Source organism: Hyla sarda, unplaced genomic scaffold (genome assembly GCF_029499605.1).
Source record: "Hyla sarda isolate aHylSar1 unplaced genomic scaffold, aHylSar1.hap1 scaffold_653, whole genome shotgun sequence".
Taxonomy (NCBI): Eukaryota; Metazoa; Chordata; class Amphibia; order Anura; family Hylidae; genus Hyla; species Hyla sarda.
This window is the reverse complement of record NW_026610668.1, coordinates 74,339-97,088: the sequence shown is the minus strand read 5'-3', so window position 1 is coordinate 97,088 and position 22,750 is coordinate 74,339. Positions and strand designations below refer to the sequence as shown.

The window sequence follows — 22,750 nt, the reverse complement described above, 5'->3', positions numbered from 1 at the left end:
TGCTTCTATGAAGGCCGTAATAGACGACATCACCAAACAGCTCCATAGTCACATACACAGCAAAGGAGAGATGTTGTTTACACCTAGTGATGTCAGTGGTATTGAGTGACATCACAGCACAGTGCTAAGGCTCCTGGGCCTGGACACAGCAGCGGCTGCAATATCTCAACGGAGAATACGTTTATATCTATGTGTGTGTGTGCGCATATATATATATATATATATATATATATATATATATATATATATTTCTCCGCCGAAATCACTTTTAAACCCATTTCCACCTTTTTTTCCCTTCTCTTCCTCTTACTTTTTTTTCACGTTTTTTTACGTTTTTCTCCTTTTCGCCTCTTTTCTGGGCGTATTATTCTTCTTTTTCTTCTTTTTTTTCGTCTAATGCATACCCCATCAGTGCAGCAATGCTTATTCAATACCGCCAGCAGATGGAGACACTGGGGGATAATTTTCTAAGGATTTATACTGATTTTTCCTGTCTGAATTTGTCGCACAGAAAGTTGCAGGCCAAATATGTGTGACATTTCTGCGACTTTAGCTTCTAGAGCATTTTTACAACATTATACATAGGTGCTGAATACATAAAAAGCGACTGTTCAGCGACAGACAAGTCGCATCGGCTGAAAGTAGGCCAGAATGTCAGTCCATGTTGGAGCAGGTTTAGATACAGTCTAAAGCATAGATCTCAAAGTCTGTGCACAGAATTTAGCAAGGGCCTCGCACCTTCTGATGCATCAGGTAGGTGCACAATAGCATAGCCTAACCCTCTGTACTTTGGTCTATATTGATGCGGGACATAGACAGCCAGCTGATGACCAATCCATTAGTGCAATGGATGGCTGGAAGCATTTGTCTTTGCCTTTGCAATACCACAGAAGCAATGCATGGTCAATGTACAGCAATGACACACCTGTGTGAACAGCCAGGAGACCCCCCCCCCCCCCCCCCATGTTATGTTACATAGTTACATAGTTAGTACGGTCGAAAAAAGACATATGTCCATCACGTTCAACCAGGAAATTAAGGGGTAGGGGTGTGGCGCGATATTGGGGAAGGGATGAGATTTTATATTTCTTCATAAGCATTAATCTTATTTTGTCAATTAGGAACATTCAGCACCCACCCGCTATCAAGGCAGCTGCCTATCATGTCATGCCCTACCTGCACAGGTGTGCTGGCTACTCAAATGATCCAATTAAGGAGGCCATTTAGTCAGCAGCAGCAGAAGTCCTGTGCCTGGACGCTCCAACAGGGGCCAGACACAAGCAGAAGCAGAAGCAGCAGAAGCAGCAGCAGCACCACCTTTTGTTTTTTGGCTGCAGCAGCAGCAAGGCCCACAGGGCTGGCTAGCTGGCTAGCCAGCAAGCAGGTAGCAATGAAAGTAGGAATCTTTCTTTTTAACCCTGTAAGGGGGTGGTGCACTGTACCCGAAGATACTGCCATATCGGGTCAATGCATAGGGCGACGGAAGCAAGCTTCGAAATCGGCACCCGTTCTAAAAAATCCATTTAATATATGGTCCCCAGATAGGGGACGTATCAGATATTAAACTGATAAGAACAGATACTACACTTGATCTTAGCCAAAAGGCCGAGAAGCGATAACCGTGAAAGGGGCGGGCCCAACAAGGTCCCCTTCATGGGCACTATCACTGCTTGCTGTCAGGGAGGCTGCCAGACAATTTTCCATGCACACTCTGGGCTGGGGGGCAGTCAACCACCAGTACACACAGCAGAACCTAAACCCATACCATTATTGCTAAGCAGCAAGACAGGGGCCCATTGCACTCCCACGGGGCCTTTTTAAATGCAATCCATAACCCGGATTTGCCAGGAACCCTTCTTACTCCTCCTACTTGCATGTGACACTGGGCTTAGGATCTGCATAGGAAACACACACACAAGCACACACCTACCTTTGTTGCCTGCAGATGCCTCCTTGGCTGTCCCCAAACGGTATCAAACCAACACCCACGGGAAGCTGTAAGCATAGAGGACATGCCTGCACCCCATTGGACTTACCTGTGTGGGTTAAATCCGGGTTATTTGACAACCTATGGCGGTGATGGTTCTGCTCAGGCAGAGCAGTGCTGATGCTCCTCATAAAGCTGTCGCTGCTGTGAAGGTTCTAGGTGACATCACAAATCCCTATGGTTACATACACAACAAAGCTGGGTTGTTGTTGTTTACACTCTGCAAGGCCTGTGGAAGTGAGTGACATCATAGCACTGTAGTTCTGAGGGTTCAAGATGGATGCAACAATCTCCTGTTGCTTCTATGAAGGCCGTAATAGACGACATCACCAAACAGCTCCATAGTCACATACACAGCAAAGGAGAGATGTTGTTTACACCTAGTGATGTCAGTGGTATTGAGTGACATCACAGCACAGTGCTAAGGCTCCTGGGCCTGGACACAGCAGCGGCTGCAATATCTCAACGGAGAATACGTTTATATCTATGTGTGTGTGTGCGCATATATATATATATATATATATATATATATATATATATATATTTCTCCGCCGAAATCACTTTTAAACCCATTTCCACCTTTTTTTCCCTTCTCTTCCTCTTACTTTTTTTTCACGTTTTTTTACGTTTTTCTCCTTTTCGCCTCTTTTCTGGGCGTATTATTCTTCTTTTTCTTCTTTTTTTTCGTCTAATGCATACCCCATCAGTGCAGCAATGCTTATTCAATACCGCCAGCAGATGGAGACACTGGGGGATAATTTTCTAAGGATTTATACTGATTTTTCCTGTCTGAATTTGTCGCACAGAAAGTTGCAGGCCAAATATGTGTGACATTTCTGCGACTTTAGCTTCTAGAGCATTTTTACAACATTATACATAGGTGCTGAATACATAAAAAGCGACTGTTCAGCGACAGACAAGTCGCATCGGCTGAAAGTAGGCCAGAATGTCAGTCCATGTTGGAGCAGGTTTAGATACAGTCTAAAGCATAGATCTCAAAGTCTGTGCACAGAATTTAGCAAGGGCCTCGCACCTTCTGATGCATCAGGTAGGTGCACAATAGCATAGCCTAACCCTCTGTACTTTGGTCTATATTGATGCGGGACATAGACAGCCAGCTGATGACCAATCCATTAGTGCAATGGATGGCTGGAAGCATTTGTCTTTGCCTTTGCAATACCACAGAAGCAATGCATGGTCAATGTACAGCAATGACACACCTGTGTGAACAGCCAGGAGACCCCCCCCCCCCCCCCCCCCATGTTATGTTACATAGTTACATAGTTAGTACGGTCGAAAAAAGACATATGTCCATCACGTTCAACCAGGGAATTAAGGGGTAGGGGTGTGGCGCGATATTGGGGAAGGGATGAGATTTTATATTTCTTCATAAGCATTAATCTTATTTTGTCAATTAGGAACATTCAGCACCCACCCGCTATCAAGGCAGCTGCCTATCATGTCATGCCCTACCTGCACAGGTGTGCTGGCTACTCAAATGATCCAATTAAGGAGGCCATTTAGTCAGCAGCAGCAGAAGTCCTGTGCCTGGACGCTCCAACAGGGGCCAGACACAAGCAGAAGCAGAAGCAGCAGAAGCAGCAGCAGCACCACCTTTTGTTTTTTGGCTGCAGCAGCAGCAAGGCCCACAGGGCTGGCTAGCTGGCTAGCCAGCAAGCAGGTAGCAATGAAAGTAGGAATCTTTCTTTTTAACCCTGTAAGGGGGTGGTGCACTGTACCCGAAGATACTGCCATATCGGGTCAATGCATAGGGCGACGGAAGCAAGCTTCGAAATCGGCCCCCGTTCTCAAAAATCCATTTAATATATGGTCCCCAGATAGGGGACGTATCAGATATTAAACTGATAAGAACAGATACTACACTTGATCTTAGCCAAAAGGCCGAGAAGCGATAACCGTGAAAGGGGCGGGCCCAACAAGGTCCCCTTCATGGGCACTATCACTGCTTGCTGTCAGGGAGGCTGCCAGACAATTTTCCATGCACACTCTGGGCTGGGGGGCAGTCAACCACCAGTACACACAGCAGAACCTAAACCCATACCATTATTGCTAAGCAGCAAGACAGGGGCCCATTGCACTCCCACGGGGCCTTTTTAAATGCAATCCATAACCCGGATTTGCCAGGAACCCTTCTTACTCCTCCTACTTGCATGTGACACTGGGCTTAGGATCTGCATAGGAAACACACACACAAGCACACACCTACCTTTGTTGCCTGCAGATGCCTCCTTGGCTGTCCCCAAACGGTATCAAACCAACACCCACGGGAAGCTGTAAGCATAGAGGACATGCCTGCACCCCATTGGACTTACCTGTGTGGGTTAAATCCGGGTTATTTGACAACCTATGGCGGTGATGGTTCTGCTCAGGCAGAGCAGTGCTGATGCTCCTCATAAAGCTGTCGCTGCTGTGAAGGTTCTAGGTGACATCACAAATCCCTATGGTTACATACACAACAAAGCTGGGTTGTTGTTGTTTACACTCTGCAAGGCCTGTGGAAGTGAGTGACATCATAGCACTGTAGTTCTGAGGGTTCAAGATGGATGCAACAATCTCCTGTTGCTTCTATGAAGGCCGTAATAGACGACATCACCAAACAGCTCCATAGTCACATACACAGCAAAGGAGAGATGTTGTTTACACCTAGTGATGTCAGTGGTATTGAGTGACATCACAGCACAGTGCTAAGGCTCCTGGGCCTGGACACAGCAGCGGCTGCAATATCTCAACGGAGAATACGTTTATATCTATGTGTGTGTGTGCGCATATATATATATATATATATATATATATATATATATATATATATATTTCTCCGCCGAAATCACTTTTAAACCCATTTCCACCTTTTTTTCCCTTCTCTTCCTCTTACTTTTTTTTCACGTTTTTTTACGTTTTTCTCCTTTCGCCTCTTTTCTGGGCGTATTATTCTTCTTTTTCTTCTTTTTTTTCGTCTAATGCATACCCCATCAGTGCAGCAATGCTTATTCAATACCGCCAGCAGATGGAGACACTGGGGGATAATTTTCTAAGGATTTATACTGATTTTTCCTGTCTGAATTTGTCGCACAGAAAGTTGCAGGCCAAATATGTGTGACATTTCTGCGACTTTAGCTTCTAGAGCATTTTTACAACATTATACATAGGTGCTGAATACATAAAAAGCGACTGTTCAGCGACAGACAAGTCGCATCGGCTGAAAGTAGGCCAGAATGTCAGTCCATGTTGGAGCAGGTTTAGATACAGTCTAAAGCATAGATCTCAAAGTCTGTGCACAGAATTTAGCAAGGGCCTCGCACCTTCTGATGCATCAGGTAGGTGCACAATAGCATAGCCTAACCCTCTGTACTTTGGTCTATATTGATGCGGGACATAGACAGCCAGCTGATGACCAATCCATTAGTGCAATGGATGGCTGGAAGCATTTGTCTTTGCCTTTGCAATACCACAGAAGCAATGCATGGTCAATGTACAGCAATGACACACCTGTGTGAACAGCCAGGAGACCCCCCCCCCCCCCCCCCCCCATGTTATGTTACATAGTTACATAGTTAGTACGGTCGAAAAAAGACATATGTCCATCACGTTCAACCAGGGAATTAAGGGGTAGGGGTGTGGCGCGATATTGGGGAAGGGATGAGATTTTATATTTCTTCATAAGCATTAATCTTATTTTGTCAATTAGGAACATTCAGCACCCACCCGCTATCAAGGCAGCTGCCTATCATGTCATGCCCTACCTGCACAGGTGTGCTGGCTACTCAAATGATCCAATTAAGGAGGCCATTTAGTCAGCAGCAGCAGAAGTCCTGTGCCTGGACGCTCCAACAGGGGCCAGACACAAGCAGAAGCAGAAGCAGCAGAAGCAGCAGCAGCACCACCTTTTGTTTTTTGGCTGCAGCAGCAGCAAGGCCCACAGGGCTGGCTAGCTGGCTAGCCAGCAAGCAGGTAGCAATGAAAGTAGGAATCTTTCTTTTTAACCCTGTAAGGGGGTGGTGCACTGTACCCGAAGATACTGCCATATCGGGTCAATGCATAGGGCGACGGAAGCAAGCTTCGAAATCGGCCCCCGTTCTCAAAAATCCATTTAATATATGGTCCCCAGATAGGGGACGTATCAGATATTAAACTGATAAGAACAGATACTACACTTGATCTTAGCCAAAAGGCCGAGAAGCGATAACCGTGAAAGGGGCGGGCCCAACAAGGTCCCCTTCATGGGCACTATCACTGCTTGCTGTCAGGGAGGCTGCCAGACAATTTTCCATGCACACTCTGGGCTGGGGGGCAGTCAACCACCAGTACACACAGCAGAACCTAAACCCATACCATTATTGCTAAGCAGCAAGACAGGGGCCCATTGCACTCCCACGGGGCCTTTTTAAATGCAATCCATAACCCGGATTTGCCAGGAACCCTTCTTACTCCTCCTACTTGCATGTGACACTGGGCTTAGGATCTGCATAGGAAACACACACACAAGCACACACCTACCTTTGTTGCCTGCAGATGCCTCCTTGGCTGTCCCCAAACGGTATCAAACCAACACCCACGGGAAGCTGTAAGCATAGAGGACATGCCTGCACCCCATTGGACTTACCTGTGTGGGTTAAATCCGGGTTATTTGACAACCTATGGCGGTGATGGTTCTGCTCAGGCAGAGCAGTGCTGATGCTCCTCATAAAGCTGTCGCTGCTGTGAAGGTTCTAGGTGACATCACAAATCCCTTTGGTTACATACACAACAAAGCTGGGTTGTTGTTGTTTACACTCTGCAAGGCCTGTGGAAGTGAGTGACATCATAGCACTGTAGTTCTGAGGGTTCAAGATGGATGCAACAATCTCCTGTTGCTTCTATGAAGGCCGTAATAGACGACATCACCAAACAGCTCCATAGTCACATACACAGCAAAGGAGAGATGTTGTTTACACCTAGTGATGTCAGTGGTATTGAGTGACATCACAGCACAGTGCTAAGGCTCCTGGGCCTGGACACAGCAGCGGCTGCAATATCTCAACGGAGAATACGTTTATATCTATGTGTGTGTGTGCGCATATATATATATATATATATATATATATATATATATATATATATTTCTCCGCCGAAATCACTTTTAAACCCATTTCCACCTTTTTTTCCCTTCTCTTCCTCTTACTTTTTTTTCACGTTTTTTTACGTTTTTCTCCTTTTCGCCTCTTTTCTGGGCGTATTATTCTTCTTTTTCTTCTTTTTTTTCGTCTAATGCATACCCCATCAGTGCAGCAATGCTTATTCAATACCGCCAGCAGATGGAGACACTGGGGGATAATTTTCTAAGGATTTATACTGATTTTTCCTGTCTGAATTTGTCGCACAGAAAGTTGCAGGCCAAATATGTGTGACATTTCTGCGACTTTAGCTTCTAGAGCATTTTTACAACATTATACATAGGTGCTGAATACATAAAAAGCGACTGTTCAGCGACAGACAAGTCGCATCGGCTGAAAGTAGGCCAGAATGTAAGTCCATGTTGGAGCAGGTTTAGATACAGTCTAAAGCATAGATCTCAAAGTCTGTGCACAGAATTTAGCAAGGGCCTCGCACCTTCTGATGCATCAGGTAGGTGCACAATAGCATAGCCTAACCCTCTGTACTTTGGTCTATATTGATGCGGGACATAGACAGCCAGCTGATGACCAATCCATTAGTGCAATGGATGGCTGGAAGCATTTGTCTTTGCCTTTGCAATACCACAGAAGCAATGCATGGTCAATGTACAGCAATGACACACCTGTGTGAACAGCCAGGAGACCCCCCCCCCCCCCCCCATGTTATGTTACATAGTTACATAGTTAGTACGGTCGAAAAAAGACATATGTCCATCACGTTCAACCAGGGAATTAAGGGGTAGGGGTGTGGCGCGATATTGGGGAAGGGATGAGATTTTATATTTCTTCATAAGCATTAATCTTATTTTGTCAATTAGGAACATTCAGCACCCACCCGCTATCAAGGCAGCTGCCTATCATGTCATGCCCTACCTGCACAGGTGTGCTGGCTACTCAAATGATCCAATTAAGGAGGCCATTTAGTCAGCAGCAGCAGAAGTCCTGTGCCTGGACGCTCCAACAGGGGCCAGACACAAGCAGAAGCAGAAGCAGCAGAAGCAGCAGCAGCACCACCTTTTGTTTTTTGGCTGCAGCAGCAGCAAGGCCCACAGGGCTGGCTAGCTGGCTAGCCAGCAAGCAGGTAGCAATGAAAGTAGGAATCTTTCTTTTTAACCCTGTAAGGGGGTGGTGCACTGTACCCGAAGATACTGCCATATTGGGTCAATGCATAGGGCGACGGAAGCAAGCTTCGAAATCGGCCCCCGTTCTCAAAAATCCATTTAATATATGGTCCCCAGATAGGGGACGTATCAGATATTAAACTGATAAGAACAGATTTTTTTTTTTTTTTTTTTTATCTAAAGCCGAGGAACGTGCTTTCGATTCACCCAAAGTGCAAGAAAAAGTGCAAACGTGTTACACTAAAAAAACGTGCACAAAGGATGCGGTCTATCGCAAGCCCTTCTCCGATAGGAGAGAGGCCCCCCAACAAACCTTACCCTTCGCCTCCGGACCAAAAGGTACCTGCGAGGTTCCAGGTTCGATGTCCCTTTTCGCCGAAGCTACTAGGAGACCACAAATGCTCCCGGCATCCCCCTTGGCGTTAGCCAAGGTATCTGCCCGCAGAGCCGATTACGGTAGGTACCCTGCGAAGCAGGAGTACCCGGGGTGTTTGCAGGGAGGTGCGGAACCTAATGGCCACACACACCTCCCCTAGACCGCCAGGAGGGACACCCAGAAGGGCTACCGCATCCTGACAAATCCTGTGAACACACAACACGCAAAAAGTGACACAGTGAGACAAAAAATAAATAAATAAGTGAATGTGTGCAGATATACTGCCCGGACATCCGGCCGGATCTATAAAAATTTCTCTGATCCTAGCCAGAAGGCCGGGAATCAAGAGGTGAGTGCCACAAGGTGAAGAGATTATGGTGCCCGTGCTTCAACTCAGTGAGCCTATTCTCCCAGTGAGTTTCGGCACCTCGGGGTCACCACTCCCCGAGGCACAAAAGTACCTCGGCTCTAGACCCTCTCAGCCTCATGGCGAGACCCGGAGGGAACAGGTCACATCGGGGCAGCCGTCGAGCTGATTCCTCAGAACCAGCCCCGGAAAGCCCTGGTACACCTGCATCCTCCATGCAGCACCCATCCCCACCAGCATGAAAACTGATAAGAACAGATACTACACTTGATCTTAGCCAAAAGGCCGAGAAGCGATAACCGTGAAAGGGGCGGGCCCAACAAGGTGCCCTTCATGGGCACTATCACTGCTTGCTGTCAGGGAGGCTGCCAGACAATTTTCCATGCACACTCTGGGCTGGGGGGCAGTCAACCACCAGTACACACAGCAGAACCTAAACCCATACCATTATTGCTAAGCAGCAAGACAGGGGCCCATTGCACTCCCACGGGGCCTTTTTAAATGCAATCCATAACCCGGATTTGCCAGGAACCCTTCTTACTCCTCCTACTTGCATGTGACACTGGGCTTAGGATCTGCATAGGAAACACACACACAAGCACACACCTACCTTTGTTGCCTGCAGATGCCTCCTTGGCTGTCCCCAAACGGTATCAAACCAACACCCACGGGAAGCTGTAAGCATAGAGGACATGCCTGCCATGCCTGCACCCCATTGGACTTACCTGTGTGGGTTAAATCCGGGTTATTTGACAACCTATGGCGGTGATGGTTCTGCTCAGGCAGAGCAGTGCTGATGCTCCTCATAAAGCTGTCGCTGCTGTGAAGGTTCTAGGTGACATCACAAATCCCTTTGGTTACATACACAACAAAGCTGGGTTGTTGTTGTTTACACTCTGCAAGGCCTGTGGAAGTGAGTGACATCATAGCACTGTAGTTCTGAGGGTTCAAGATGGATGCAACAATCTCCTGTTGCTTCTATGAAGGCCGTAATAGACGACATCACCAAACAGCTCCATAGTCACATACACAGCAAAGGAGAGATGTTGTTTACACCTAGTGATGTCAGTGGTATTGAGTGACATCACAGCACAGTGCTAAGGCTCCTGGGCCTGGACACAGCAGCGGCTGCAATATCTCAACGGAGAATACGTTTATATCTATGTGTGTGTGTGCGCATATATATATATATATATATATATATATATATATATATATATATTTCTCCGCCGAAATCACTTTTAAACCCATTTCCACCTTTTTTTCCCTTCTCTTCCTCTTACTTTTTTTTCACGTTTTTTTACGTTTTTCTCCTTTTCGCCTCTTTTCTGGGCGTATTATTCTTCTTTTTCTTCTTTTTTTTCGTCTAATGCATACCCCATCAGTGCAGCAATGCTTATTCAATACCGCCAGCAGATGGAGACACTGGGGGATAATTTTCTAAGGATTTATACTGATTTTTCCTGTCTGAATTTGTCGCACAGAAAGTTGCAGGCCAAATATGTGTGACATTTCTGCGACTTTAGCTTCTAGAGCATTTTTACAACATTATACATAGGTGCTGAATACATAAAAAGCGACTGTTCAGCGACAGACAAGTCGCATCGGCTGAAAGTAGGCCAGAATGTCAGTCCATGTTGGAGCAGGTTTAGATACAGTCTAAAGCATAGATCTCAAAGTCTGTGCACAGAATTTAGCAAGGGCCTCGCACCTTCTGATGCATCAGGTAGGTGCACAATAGCATAGCCTAACCCTCTGTACTTTGGTCTATATTGATGCGGGACATAGACAGCCAGCTGATGACCAATCCATTAGTGCAATGGATGGCTGGAAGCATTTGTCTTTGCCTTTGCAATACCACAGAAGCAATGCATGGTCAATGTACAGCAATGACACACCTGTGTGAACAGCCAGGAGACCCCCCCCCCCATGTTATGTTACATAGTTACATAGTTAGTACGGTCGAAAAAAGACATATGTCCATCACGTTCAACCAGGGAATTAAGGGGTAGGGGTGTGGCGCGATATTGGGGAAGGGATGAGATTTTATATTTCTTCATAAGCATTAATCTTATTTTGTCAATTAGGAACATTCAGCACCCACCCGCTATCAAGGCAGCTGCCTATCATGTCATGCCCTACCTGCACAGGTGTGCTAGCTACTCAAATGATCCAATTAAGGAGGCCATTTAGTCAGCAGCAGCAGAAGTCCTGTGCCTGGACGCTCCAACAGGGGCCAGACACAAGCAGAAGCAGAAGCAGCAGAAGCAGCAGCACCACCTTTTGTTTTTTGGCTGCAGCAGCAGCAAGGCCCACAGGGCTGGCTAGCTGGCTAGCCAGCAAGCAGGTAGCAATGAAAGTAGGAATCTTTCTTTTTAACCCTGTAAGGGGGTGGTGCACTGTACCCGAAGATACTGCCATATCGGGTCAATGCATAGGGCGACGGAAGCAAGCTTCGAAATCGGCCCCCGTTCTCAAAAATCCATTTAATATATGGTCCCCAGATAGGGGACGTATCAGATATTAAACTGATAAGAACAGATACTACACTTGATCTTAGCCAAAAGGCCGAGAAGCGATAACCGTGAAAGGGGCGGGCCCAACAAGGTCCCCTTCATGGGCACTATCACTGCTTGCTGTCAGGGAGGCTGCCAGACAATTTTCCATGCACACTCTGGGCTGGGGGGCAGTCAACCACCAGTACACACAGCAGAACCTAAACCCATACCATTATTGCTAAGCAGCAAGACAGGGGCCCATTGCACTCCCACGGGGCCTTTTTAAATGCAATCCATAACCCGGATTTGCCAGGAACCCTTCTTACTCCTCCTACTTGCATGTGACACTGGGCTTAGGATCTGCATAGGAAACACACACACAAGCACACACCTACCTTTGTTGCCTGCAGATGCCTCCTTGGCTGTCCCCAAACGGTATCAAACCAACACCCACGGGAAGCTGTAAGCATAGAGGACATGCCTGCACCCCATTGGACTTACCTGTGTGGGTTAAATCCGGGTTATTTGACAACCTATGGCGGTGATGGTTCTGCTCAGGCAGAGCAGTGCTGATGCTCCTCATAAAGCTGTCGCTGCTGTGAAGGTTCTAGGTGACATCACAAATCCCTTTGGTTACATACACAACAAAGCTGGGTTGTTGTTGTTTACACTCTGCAAGGCCTGTGGAAGTGAGTGACATCATAGCACTGTAGTTCTGAGGGTTCAAGATGGATGCAACAATCTCCTGTTGCTTCTATGAAGGCCGTAATAGACGACATCACCAAACAGCTCCATAGTCACATACACAGCAAAGGAGAGATGTTGTTTACACCTAGTGATGTCAGTGGTATTGAGTGACATCACAGCACAGTGCTAAGGCTCCTGGGCCTGGACACAGCAGCGGCTGCAATATCTCAACGGAGAATACGTTTATATCTATGTGTGTGTGTGCGCATATATATATATATATATATATATATATATATATATATATATATATTTCTCCGCCGAAATCACTTTTAAACCCATTTCCACCTTTTTTTCCCTTCTCTTCCTCTTACTTTTTTTTCACGTTTTTTTACGTTTTTCTCCTTTTCGCCTCTTTTCTGGGCGTATTATTCTTCTTTTTCTTCTTTTTTTTCGTCTAATGCATACCCCATCAGTGCAGCAATGCTTATTCAATACCGCCAGCAGATGGAGACACTGGGGGATAATTTTCTAAGGATTTATACTGATTTTTCCTGTCTGAATTTGTCGCACAGAAAGTTGCAGGCCAAATATGTGTGACATTTCTGCGACTTTAGCTTCTAGAGCATTTTTACAACATTATACATAGGTGCTGAATACATAAAAAGCGACTGTTCAGCGACAGACAAGTCGCATCGGCTGAAAGTAGGCCAGAATGTCAGTCCATGTTGGAGCAGGTTTAGATACAGTCTAAAGCATAGATCTCAAAGTCTGTGCACAGAATTTAGCAAGGGCCTCGCACCTTCTGATGCATCAGGTAGGTGCACAATAGCATAGCCTAACCCTCTGTACTTTGGTCTATATTGATGCGGGACATAGACAGCCAGCTGATGACCAATCCATTAGTGCAATGGATGGCTGGAAGCATTTGTCTTTGCCTTTGCAATACCACAGAAGCAGTGCATGGTCAATGTACAGCAATGACACACCTGTGTGAACAGCCAGGAGACCCCCCCCCCCCATGTTATGTTACATAGTTACATAGTTAGTACGGTCGAAAAAAGACATATGTCCATCACGTTCAACCAGGGAATTAAGGGGTAGGGGTGTGGCGCGATATTGGGGAAGGGATGAGATTTTATATTTCTTCATAAGCATTAATCTTATTTTGTCAATTAGGAACATTCAGCACCCACCCGCTATCAAGGCAGCTGCCTATCATGTCATGCCCTACCTGCACAGGTGTGCTGGCTACTCAAATGATCCAATTAAGGAGGCCATTTAGTCAGCAGCAGCAGAAGTCCTGTGCCTGGACGCTCCAACAGGGGCCAGACACAAGCAGAAGCAGAAGCAGCAGAAGCAGCAGCAGCACCACCTTTTGTTTTTTGGCTGCAGCAGCAGCAAGGCCCACAGGGCTGGCTAGCTGGCTAGCCAGCAAGCAGGTAGCAATGAAAGTAGGAATCTTTCTTTTTAACCCTGTAAGGGGGTGGTGCACTGTACCCGAAGATACTGCCATATCGGGTCAATGCATAGGGCGACGGAAGCAAGCTTCGAAATCGGCCCCCGTTCTCAAAAATCCATTTAATATATGGTCCCCAGATAGGGGACGTATCAGATATTAAACTGATAAGAACAGATACTACACTTGATCTTAGCCAAAAGGCCGAGAAGCGATAACCGTGAAAGGGGCGGGCCCAACAAGGTCCCCTTCATGGGCACTATCACTGCTTGCTGTCAGGGAGGCTGCCAGACAATTTTCCATGCACACTCTGGGCTGGGGGGCAGTCAACCACCAGTACACACAGCAGAACCTAAACCCATACCATTATTGCTAAGCAGCAAGACAGGGGCCCATTGCACTCCCACGGGGCCTTTTTAAATGCAATCCATAACCCGGATTTGCCAGGAACCCTTCTTACTCCTCCTACTTGCATGTGACACTGGGCTTAGGATCTGCATAGGAAACACACACACAAGCACACACCTACCTTTGTTGCCTGCAGATGCCTCCTTGGCTGTCCCCAAACGGTATCAAACCAACACCCACGGGAAGCTGTAAGCATAGAGGACATGCCTGCACCCCATTGGACTTACCTGTGTGGGTTAAATCCGGGTTATTTGACAACCTATGGCGGTGATGGTTCTGCTCAGGCAGAGCAGTGCTGATGCTCCTCATAAAGCTGTCGCTGCTGTGAAGGTTCTAGGTGACATCACAAATCCCTTTGGTTACATACACAACAAAGCTGGGTTGTTGTTGTTTACACTCTGCAAGGCCTGTGGAAGTGAGTGACATCATAGCACTGTAGTTCTGAGGGTTCAAGATGGATGCAACAATCTCCTGTTGCTTCTATGAAGGCCGTAATAGACGACATCACCAAACAGCTCCATAGTCACATACACAGCAAAGGAGAGATGTTGTTTACACCTAGTGATGTCAGTGGTATTGAGTGACATCACAGCACAGTGCTAAGGCTCCTGGGCCTGGACACAGCAGCGGCTGCAATATCTCAACGGAGAATACGTTTATATCTATGTGTGTGTGTGCGCATATATATATATATATATATATATATATATATATATATATATATAGCAAAAAGATAAAGGCAGCACCTCAGTTGTCCAGAGTAGGAGAAGAAAATGAAAAAGGAGATGGGGTGCACGCATTCCTAGAACCTGGGTCCACTGGTTCCTCAATCCAGAGAAGTAAAGATGATGCAGCACTCCACAATAATGCATAAGGTGGTGTTTATTCCAGCATGTGCAAAGACAACGTTTCACCAGTCTCTCACTGGCTTTCTCAAGTAACTGATAGTGACATAGGTGGGTATAAATAGACCTCCCATTCGGTCATGTGACATAATTAGCAAAACAATTTACATAAGTAAACCAGGTGCATACAAAATCACAGTGAATATCTTGAACATTACATAACGTATAAAGTATCAAAGTGTATATACATGTAATACAGTGATCAGAGATTAGATACTGATCATATAAAGTGTGAAAATAACATAAGTATACATGCAGGGGCGTGTAGACGTGAAATGCTTCCGGTTTCCTCGCCATGATGCCTGTGTTGCAGAGACGCCGATCCAGCGTGATACTGAAGAGATTCGCGGCTGTTAGCAACGCTTCCGGGTTGAGAGGAGGTAGCGGCGTCTAAATGACGTCATTGCTACCATGGAAACCTCTCTCCGTCATTAGCGCATGCGTAATGGGCCTGTGGAATGTAGAGAATGAGCTGCTCATGCGTACTGTGAGTCGCGTCCTTGCAAGGCCGCTAAGGTACGGACGCACTTGTTGCCAAGGACGCGACTCACAGTACGCATGAGCAGCTCATTCTCTACATTCCACAGGCCCATTACGCATGCGCTAATGACGGAGAGAGGTTTCCATGGTAGCAATGACGTCATTTAGACGCCGCTACCTCCTCTCAACCCGGAAGCGTTGCTAACAGCCGCGAATCTCTTCAGTATCACGCTGGATCGGCGTCTCTGCAACACAGGCATCATGGCGAGGAAACCGGAAGCATTTCACGTCTACACGCCCCTGCATGTATACTTATGTTATTTTCACACTTTATATGATCAGTATCTAATCTCTGATCACTGTATTACATGTATATACACTTTGATACTTTATACGTTATGTAATGTTCAAGATATTCACTGTGATTTTGTATGCACCTGGTTTACTTATGTAAATTGTTTTGCTAATTATGTCACATGACCGAATGGGAGGTCTATTTATACCCACCTATGTCACTATCAGTTACTTGAGAAAGCCAGTGAGAGACTGGTGAAACGTTGTCTTTGCACATGCTGGAATAAACACCACCTTATGCATTATTGTGGAGTGCTGCATCATCTTTACTTCTCTATATATATATATATATATTTCTCCGCCGAAATCACTTTTAAACCCATTTCCACCTTTTTTTCCCTTCTCTTCCTCTTACTTTTTTTTCACGTTTTTTTACGTTTTTCTCCTTTTCGCCTCTTTTCTGGGCGTATTATTCTTCTTTTTCTTCTTTTTTTTCGTCTAATGCATACCCCATCAGTGCAGCAATGCTTATTCAATACCGCCAGCAGATGGAGACACTGGGGGATAATTTTCTAAGGATTTATACAGATTTTTCCTGTCTGAATTTGTCGCACAGAAAGTTGCAGGCCAAATATGTGTGACATTTCTGCGACTTTAGCTTCTAGAGCATTTTTACAACATTATACATAGGTGCTGAATACATAAAAAGCGACTGTTCAGCGACAGACAAGTCGCATCGGCTGAAAGTAGGCCAGAATGTCAGTCCATGTTGGAGCAGGTTTAGGTACAGTCTAAAGCATAGATCTCAAAGTCTGTGCACAGAATTTAGCAAGGGCCTCGCACCTTCTGATGCATCAGGTAGGTGCACAATAGCATAGCCTAACCCTCTGTACTTTGGTCTATATTGATGCGGGACATAGACAGCCAGCTGATGACCAATCCATTAGTGCAATGGATGGCTGGAAGCATTTGTCTTTGCCTTTGCAATACCACAGAAGCAATGCATGGTCAATGTACAGCAATGACACACCTGTGTGAACAGCCAGGAGACCCCCCCCCCCATGTTATGTTACATAGTTACATAGTTAGTACGGTCGAAAAAAGACATATGTCCATCACGTTCAACCAGGGAATTAAGGGGTAGGGGTGTGGCGCGATATTGGGGAAGGGATGAGATTTTATATTTCTTCATAAGCATTAATCTTATTTTGTCAATTAGGAACATTCAGCACCCACCCGCTATCAAGGCAGCTGCCTATCATGTCATGCCCTACCTGCACAGGTGTGCTGGCTACTCAAATGATCCAATTAAGGAGGCCATTTAGTCAGCAGCAGCAGAAGTCCTGTGCCTGGACGCTCCAACAGGGGCCAGACACAAGCAGAAGCAGAAGCAGCAGAAGCAGCAGCAGCAGCACCACCTTTTGTTTTTTGGCTGCAGCAGCAGCAAGGCCCACAGGGCTGGCTAGCTGGCTAGCCAGCAAGCAGGTAGCAATGAAAGTAGGAATCTTTCTTTTTAACCCTGTAAGGGGGTGGTGCACTGTACCCGAAGATACTGCCATATCGGGTCAATGCATAGGGCGACGGAAGCAAGCTTCGAAATCGGCCCCCGTTCTCAAAAATCCATTTAATATATGGTCCCCAGATAGGGGACGTATCAGATATTAAACTGATAAGAACAGATACTACACTTGATCTTAGCCAAAAGGCCGAGAAGCGATAACCGTGAAAGGGGCGGGCCCAACAAGGTCCCCTTCATGGGCACTATCACTGCTTGCTGTCAGGGAGGCTGCCAGACAATTTTCCATGCACACTCTGGGCTGGGGGGCAGTCAACCACCAGTACACACAGCAGAACCTAAACCCATACCATTATTGCTAAGCAGCAAGACAGGGGCCCATTGCACTCCCACGGGGCCTTTTTAAATGCAATCCATAACCCGGATTTGCCAGGAACCCTTCTTACTCCTCCTACTTGCATGTGACACTGGGCTTAGGATCTGCATAGGAAACACACACACAAGCACACACCTACCTTTGTTGCCTGCAGATGCCTCCTTGGCTGTCCCCAAACGGTATCAAACCAACACCCACGGGAAGCTGTAAGCATAGAGGACATGCCTGCACCCCATTGGACTTACCTGTGTGGGTTAAATCCGGGTTATTTGACAACCTATGGCGGTGATGGTTCTGCTCAGGCAGAGCAGTGCTGATGCTCCTCATAAAGCTGTCGCTGCTGTGAAGGTTCTAGGTGACATCACAAATCCCTTTGGTTACATACACAACAAAGCTGGGTTGTTGTTGTTTACACTCTGCAAGGCCTGTGGAAGTGAGTGACATCATAGCACTGTAGTTCTGAGGGTTCAAGATGGATGCAACAATCTCCTGTTGCTTCTATGAAGGCCGTAATAGACGACATCACCAAACAGCTCCATAGTCACATACACAGCAAAGGAGAGATGTTGTTTACACCTAGTGATGTCAGTGGTATTGAGTGACATCACAGCACAGTGCTAAGGCTCCTGGGCCTGGACACAGCAGCGGCTGCAATATCTCAACGGAGAATACGTTTATATCTATGTGTGTGTGTGCGCATATATATATATATATATATATATATATATATATATATATTTCTCCGCCGAAATCACTTTTAAACCCATTTCCACCTTTTTTTCCCTTCTCTTCCTCTTACTTTTTTTTCACGTTTTTTTACGTTTTTCTCCTTTTCGCCTCTTTTCTGGGCGTATTATTCTTCTTTTTCTTCTTTTTTTTCGTCTAATGCATACCCCATCAGTGCAGCAATGCTTATTCAATACCGCCAGCAGATGGAGACACTGGGGGATAATTTTCTAAGGATTTATACTGATTTTTCCTGTCTGAATTTGTCGCACAGAAAGTTGCAGGCCAAATATGTGTGACATTTCTGCGACTTTAGCTTCTAGAGCATTTTTACAACATTATACATAGGTGCTGAATACATAAAAAGCGACTGTTCAGCGACAGACAAGTCGCATCGGCTGAAAGTAGGCCAGAATGTCAGTCCATGTTGGAGCAGGTTTAGATACAGTCTAAAGCATAGATCTCAAAGTCTGTGCACAGAATTTAGCAAGGGCCTCGCACCTTCTGATGCATCAGGTAGGTGCACAATAGCATAGCCTAACCCTCTGTACTTTGGTCTATATTGATGCGGGACATAGACAGCCAGCTGATGACCAATCCATTAGTGCAATGGATGGCTGGAAGCATTTGTCTTTGCCTTTGCAATACCACAGAAGCAATGCATGGTCAATGTACAGCAATGACACACCTGTGTGAACAGCCAGGAGACCCCCCCCCCCATGTTATGTTACATAGTTACATAGTTAGTACGGTCGAAAAAAGACATATGTCCATCACGTTCAACCAGGGAATTAAGGGGTAGGGGTGTGGCGCGATATTGGGGAAGGGATGAGATTTTATATTTCTTCATAAGCATTAATCTTATTTTGTCAATTAGGAACATTCAGCACCCACCCGCTATCAAGGCAGCTGCCTATCATGTCATGCCCTACCTGCACAGGTGTGCTGGCTACTCAAATGATCCAATTAAGGAGGCCATTTAGTCAGCAGCAGCAGAAGTCCTGTGCCTGGACGCTCCAACAGGGGCCAGACACAAGCAGAAGCAGAAGCAGCAGAAGCAGCAGCAGCAGCACCACCTTTTGTTTTTTGGCTGCAGCAGCAGCAAGGCCCACAGGGCTGGCTAGCTGGCTAGCCAGCAAGCAGGTAGCAATGAAAGTAGGAATCTTTCTTTTTAACCCTGTAAGGGGGTGGTGCACTGTACCCGAAGATACTGCCATATCGGGTCAATGCATAGGGCGACGGAAGCAAGCTTCGAAATCGGCCCCCGTTCTCAAAAATCCATTTAATATATGGTCCCCAGATAGGGGACGTATCAGATATTAAACTGATAAGAACAGATACTACACTTGATCTTAGCCAAAAGGCCGAGAAGCGATAACCGTGAAAGGGGCGGGCCCAACAAGGTCCCCTTCATGGGCACTATCACTGCTTGCTGTCAGGGAGGCTGCCAGACAATTTTCCATGCACACTCTGGGCTGGGGGGCAGTCAACCACCAGTACACACAGCAGAACCTAAACCCATACCATTATTGCTAAGCAGCAAGACAGGGGCCCATTGCACTCCCACGGGGCCTTTTTAAATGCAATCCATAACCCGGATTTGCCAGGAACCCTTCTTACTCCTCCTACTTGCATGTGACACTGGGCTTAGGATCTGCATAGGAAACACACACACAAGCACACACCTACCTTTGTTGCCTGCAGATGCCTCCTTGGCTGTCCCCAAACGGTATCAAACCAACACCCACGGGAAGCTGTAAGCATAGAGGACATGCCTGCACCCCATTGGACTTACCTGTGTGGGTTAAATCCGGGTTATTTGACAACCTATGGCGGTGATGGTTCTGCTCAGGCAGAGCAGTGCTGATGCTCCTCATAAAGCTGTCGCTGCTGTGAAGGTTCTAGGTGACATCACAAATCCCTTTGGTTACATACACAACAAAGCTGGGTTGTTGTTGTTTACACTCTGCAAGGCCTGTGGAAGTGAGTGACATCATAGCACTGTAGTTCTGAGGGTTCAAGATGGATGCAACAATCTCCTGTTGCTTCTATGAAGGCCGTAATAGACGACATCACCAAACAGCTCCATAGTCACATACACAGCAAAGGAGAGATGTTGTTTACACCTAGTGATGTCAGTGGTATTGAGTGACATCACAGCACAGTGCTAAGGCTCCTGGGCCTGGACACAGCAGCGGCTGCAATATCTCAACGGAGAATACGTTTATATCTATGTGTGTGTGTGCGCATATATATATATATATATATATATATATATATATATATATATATATTTCTCCGCCGAAATCACTTTTAAACCCATTTCCACCTTTTTTTCCCTTCTCTTCCTCTTACTTTTTTTTCAAGTTTTTTTACGTTTTTCTCCTTTTCGCCTCTTTTCTGGGCGTATTATTCTTCTTTTTCTTCTTTTTTTTCGTCTAATGCATACCCCATCAGTGCAGCAATGCTTATTCAATACCGCCAGCAGATGGAGACACTGGGGGATAATTTTCTAAGGATTTATACTGATTTTTCCTGTCTGAATTTGTCGCACAGAAAGTTGCAGGCCAAATATGTGTGACATTTCTGCGACTTTAGCTTCTAGAGCATTTTTACAACATTATACATAGGTGCTGAATACATAAAAAGCGACTGTTCAGCGACAGACAAGTCGCATCGGCTGAAAGTAGGCCAGAATGTCAGTCCATGTTGGAGCAGGTTTAGATACAGTCTAAAGCATAGATCTCAAAGTCTGTGCACAGAATTTAGCAAGGGCCTCGCACCTTCTGATGCATCAGGTAGGTGCACAATAGCATAGCCTAACCCTCTGTACTTTGGTCTATATTGATGCGGGACATAGACAGCCAGCTGATGACCAATCCATTAGTGCAATGGATGGCTGGAAGCATTTGTCTTTGCCTTTGCAATACCACAGAAGCAATGCATGGTCAATGTACAGCAATGACACACCTGTGTGAACAGCCAGGAGACCCCCCCCCCCATGTTATGTTACATAGTTACATAGTTAGTACGGTCGAAAAAAGACATATGTCCATCACGTTCAACCAGGGAATTAAGGGGTAGGGGTGTGGCGCGATATTGGGGAAGGGATGAGATTTTATATTTCTTCATAAGCATTAATCTTATTTTGTCAATTAGGAACATTCAGCACCCACCCGCTATCAAGGCAGCTGCCTATCATGTCATGCCCTACCTGCACAGGTGTGCTGGCTACTCAAATGATCCAATTAAGGAGGCCATTTAGTCAGCAGCAGCAGAAGTCCTGTGCCTGGACGCTCCAACAGGGGCCAGACACAAGCAGAAGCAGCAGAAGCAGCAGCAGCACCACCTTTTGTTTTTTGGCTGCAGCAGCAGCAAGGCCCACAGGGCTGGCTAGCTGGCTAGCCAGCAAGCAGGTAGCAATGAAAGTAGGAATCTTTCTTTTTAACCCTGTAAGGGGGTGGTGCACTGTACCCGAAGATACTGCCATATCGGGTCAATGCATAGGGCGACGGAAGCAAGCTTCGAAATCGGCCCCCGTTCTCAAAAATCCATTTAATATATGGTCCCCAGATAGGGGACGTATCAGATATTAAACTGATAAGAACAGATACTACACTTGATCTTAGCCAAAAGGCCGAGAAGCGATAACCGTGAAAGGGGCGGGCCCAACAAGGTCCCCTTCATGGGCACTATCACTGCTTGCTGTCAGGGAGGCTGCCAGACAATTTTCCATGCACACTCTGGGCTGGGGGGCAGTCAACCACCAGTACACACAGCAGAACCTAAACCAATACCATTATTGCTAAGCAGCAAGACAGGGGCCCATTGCACTCCCACGGGGCCTTTTTAAATGCAATCCATAACCCGGATTTGCCAGGAACCCTTCTTACTCCTCCTACTTGCATGTGACACTGGGCTTAGGATCTGCATAGGAAACACACACACAAGCACACACCTACCTTTGTTGCCTGCAGATGCCTCCTTGGCTGTCCCCAAACGGTATCAAACCAACACCCACGGGAAGCTGTAAGCATAGAGGACATGCCTGCACCCCATTGGACTTTTACCTGTGTGGGTTAAATCCGGGTTATTTGACAACCTATGGCGGTGATGGTTCTGCTCAGGCAGAGCAGTGCTGATGCTCCTCATAAAGCTGTCGCTGCTGTGAAGGTTCTAGGTGACATCACAAATCCCTTTGGTTACATACACAACAAAGCTGGGTTGTTGTTGTTTACACTCTGCAAGGCCTGTGGAAGTGAGTGACATCATAGCACTGTAGTTCTGAGGGTTCAAGATGGATGCAACAATCTCCTGTTGCTTCTATGAAGGCCGTAATAGACGACATCACCAAACAGCTCCATAGTCACATACACAGC

At 46.3% G+C, this 22,750-nt stretch overlaps 9 non-coding genes and 1 pseudogene across 9 annotated transcripts; all 10 read right to left on the bottom strand.

The window, feature by feature from the left end:
* Window positions 1-1,426: 1,426 nt before the first annotated feature.
* LOC130342584 (U2 spliceosomal RNA) lies at window positions 1,427-1,617 on the bottom strand. Its single transcript, XR_008882199.1, has one exon. It is a non-coding gene; the product is annotated as a U2 spliceosomal RNA (small nuclear RNA).
* A 2,093-nt stretch (window positions 1,618-3,710) lies between these two features.
* On the bottom strand, window positions 3,711-3,901 carry LOC130342630 (U2 spliceosomal RNA). Its single transcript, XR_008882240.1, has one exon. It is a non-coding gene; the product is annotated as a U2 spliceosomal RNA (small nuclear RNA).
* A 2,097-nt stretch (window positions 3,902-5,998) lies between these two features.
* Window positions 5,999-6,189, bottom strand: LOC130342628 (U2 spliceosomal RNA). Its single transcript, XR_008882239.1, has one exon. It is a non-coding gene; the product is annotated as a U2 spliceosomal RNA (small nuclear RNA).
* A 2,092-nt stretch (window positions 6,190-8,281) lies between these two features.
* On the bottom strand, window positions 8,282-8,467 carry LOC130342594 (U2 spliceosomal RNA). Its single transcript, XR_008882209.1, has one exon. It is a non-coding gene; the product is annotated as a U2 spliceosomal RNA (small nuclear RNA).
* A 692-nt stretch (window positions 8,468-9,159) lies between these two features.
* Window positions 9,160-9,319, bottom strand: LOC130342597 (U2 spliceosomal RNA; annotated as a pseudogene).
* A 2,092-nt stretch (window positions 9,320-11,411) lies between these two features.
* LOC130342627 (U2 spliceosomal RNA) lies at window positions 11,412-11,602 on the bottom strand. The gene has a single exon (XR_008882238.1). It is a non-coding gene; the product is annotated as a U2 spliceosomal RNA (small nuclear RNA).
* Window positions 11,603-13,691: 2,089 nt separating this feature from the next.
* Window positions 13,692-13,882, bottom strand: LOC130342626 (U2 spliceosomal RNA). Its single transcript, XR_008882237.1, has one exon. It is a non-coding gene; the product is annotated as a U2 spliceosomal RNA (small nuclear RNA).
* A 3,398-nt stretch (window positions 13,883-17,280) lies between these two features.
* On the bottom strand, window positions 17,281-17,471 carry LOC130342625 (U2 spliceosomal RNA). Its single transcript, XR_008882236.1, has one exon. It is a non-coding gene; the product is annotated as a U2 spliceosomal RNA (small nuclear RNA).
* Window positions 17,472-19,556: 2,085 nt separating this feature from the next.
* Window positions 19,557-19,747, bottom strand: LOC130342624 (U2 spliceosomal RNA). The gene has a single exon (XR_008882235.1). It is a non-coding gene; the product is annotated as a U2 spliceosomal RNA (small nuclear RNA).
* Window positions 19,748-21,829: 2,082 nt separating this feature from the next.
* LOC130342623 (U2 spliceosomal RNA) lies at window positions 21,830-22,020 on the bottom strand. Its single transcript, XR_008882234.1, has one exon. It is a non-coding gene; the product is annotated as a U2 spliceosomal RNA (small nuclear RNA).
* Window positions 22,021-22,750: the final 730 nt, after the last annotated feature.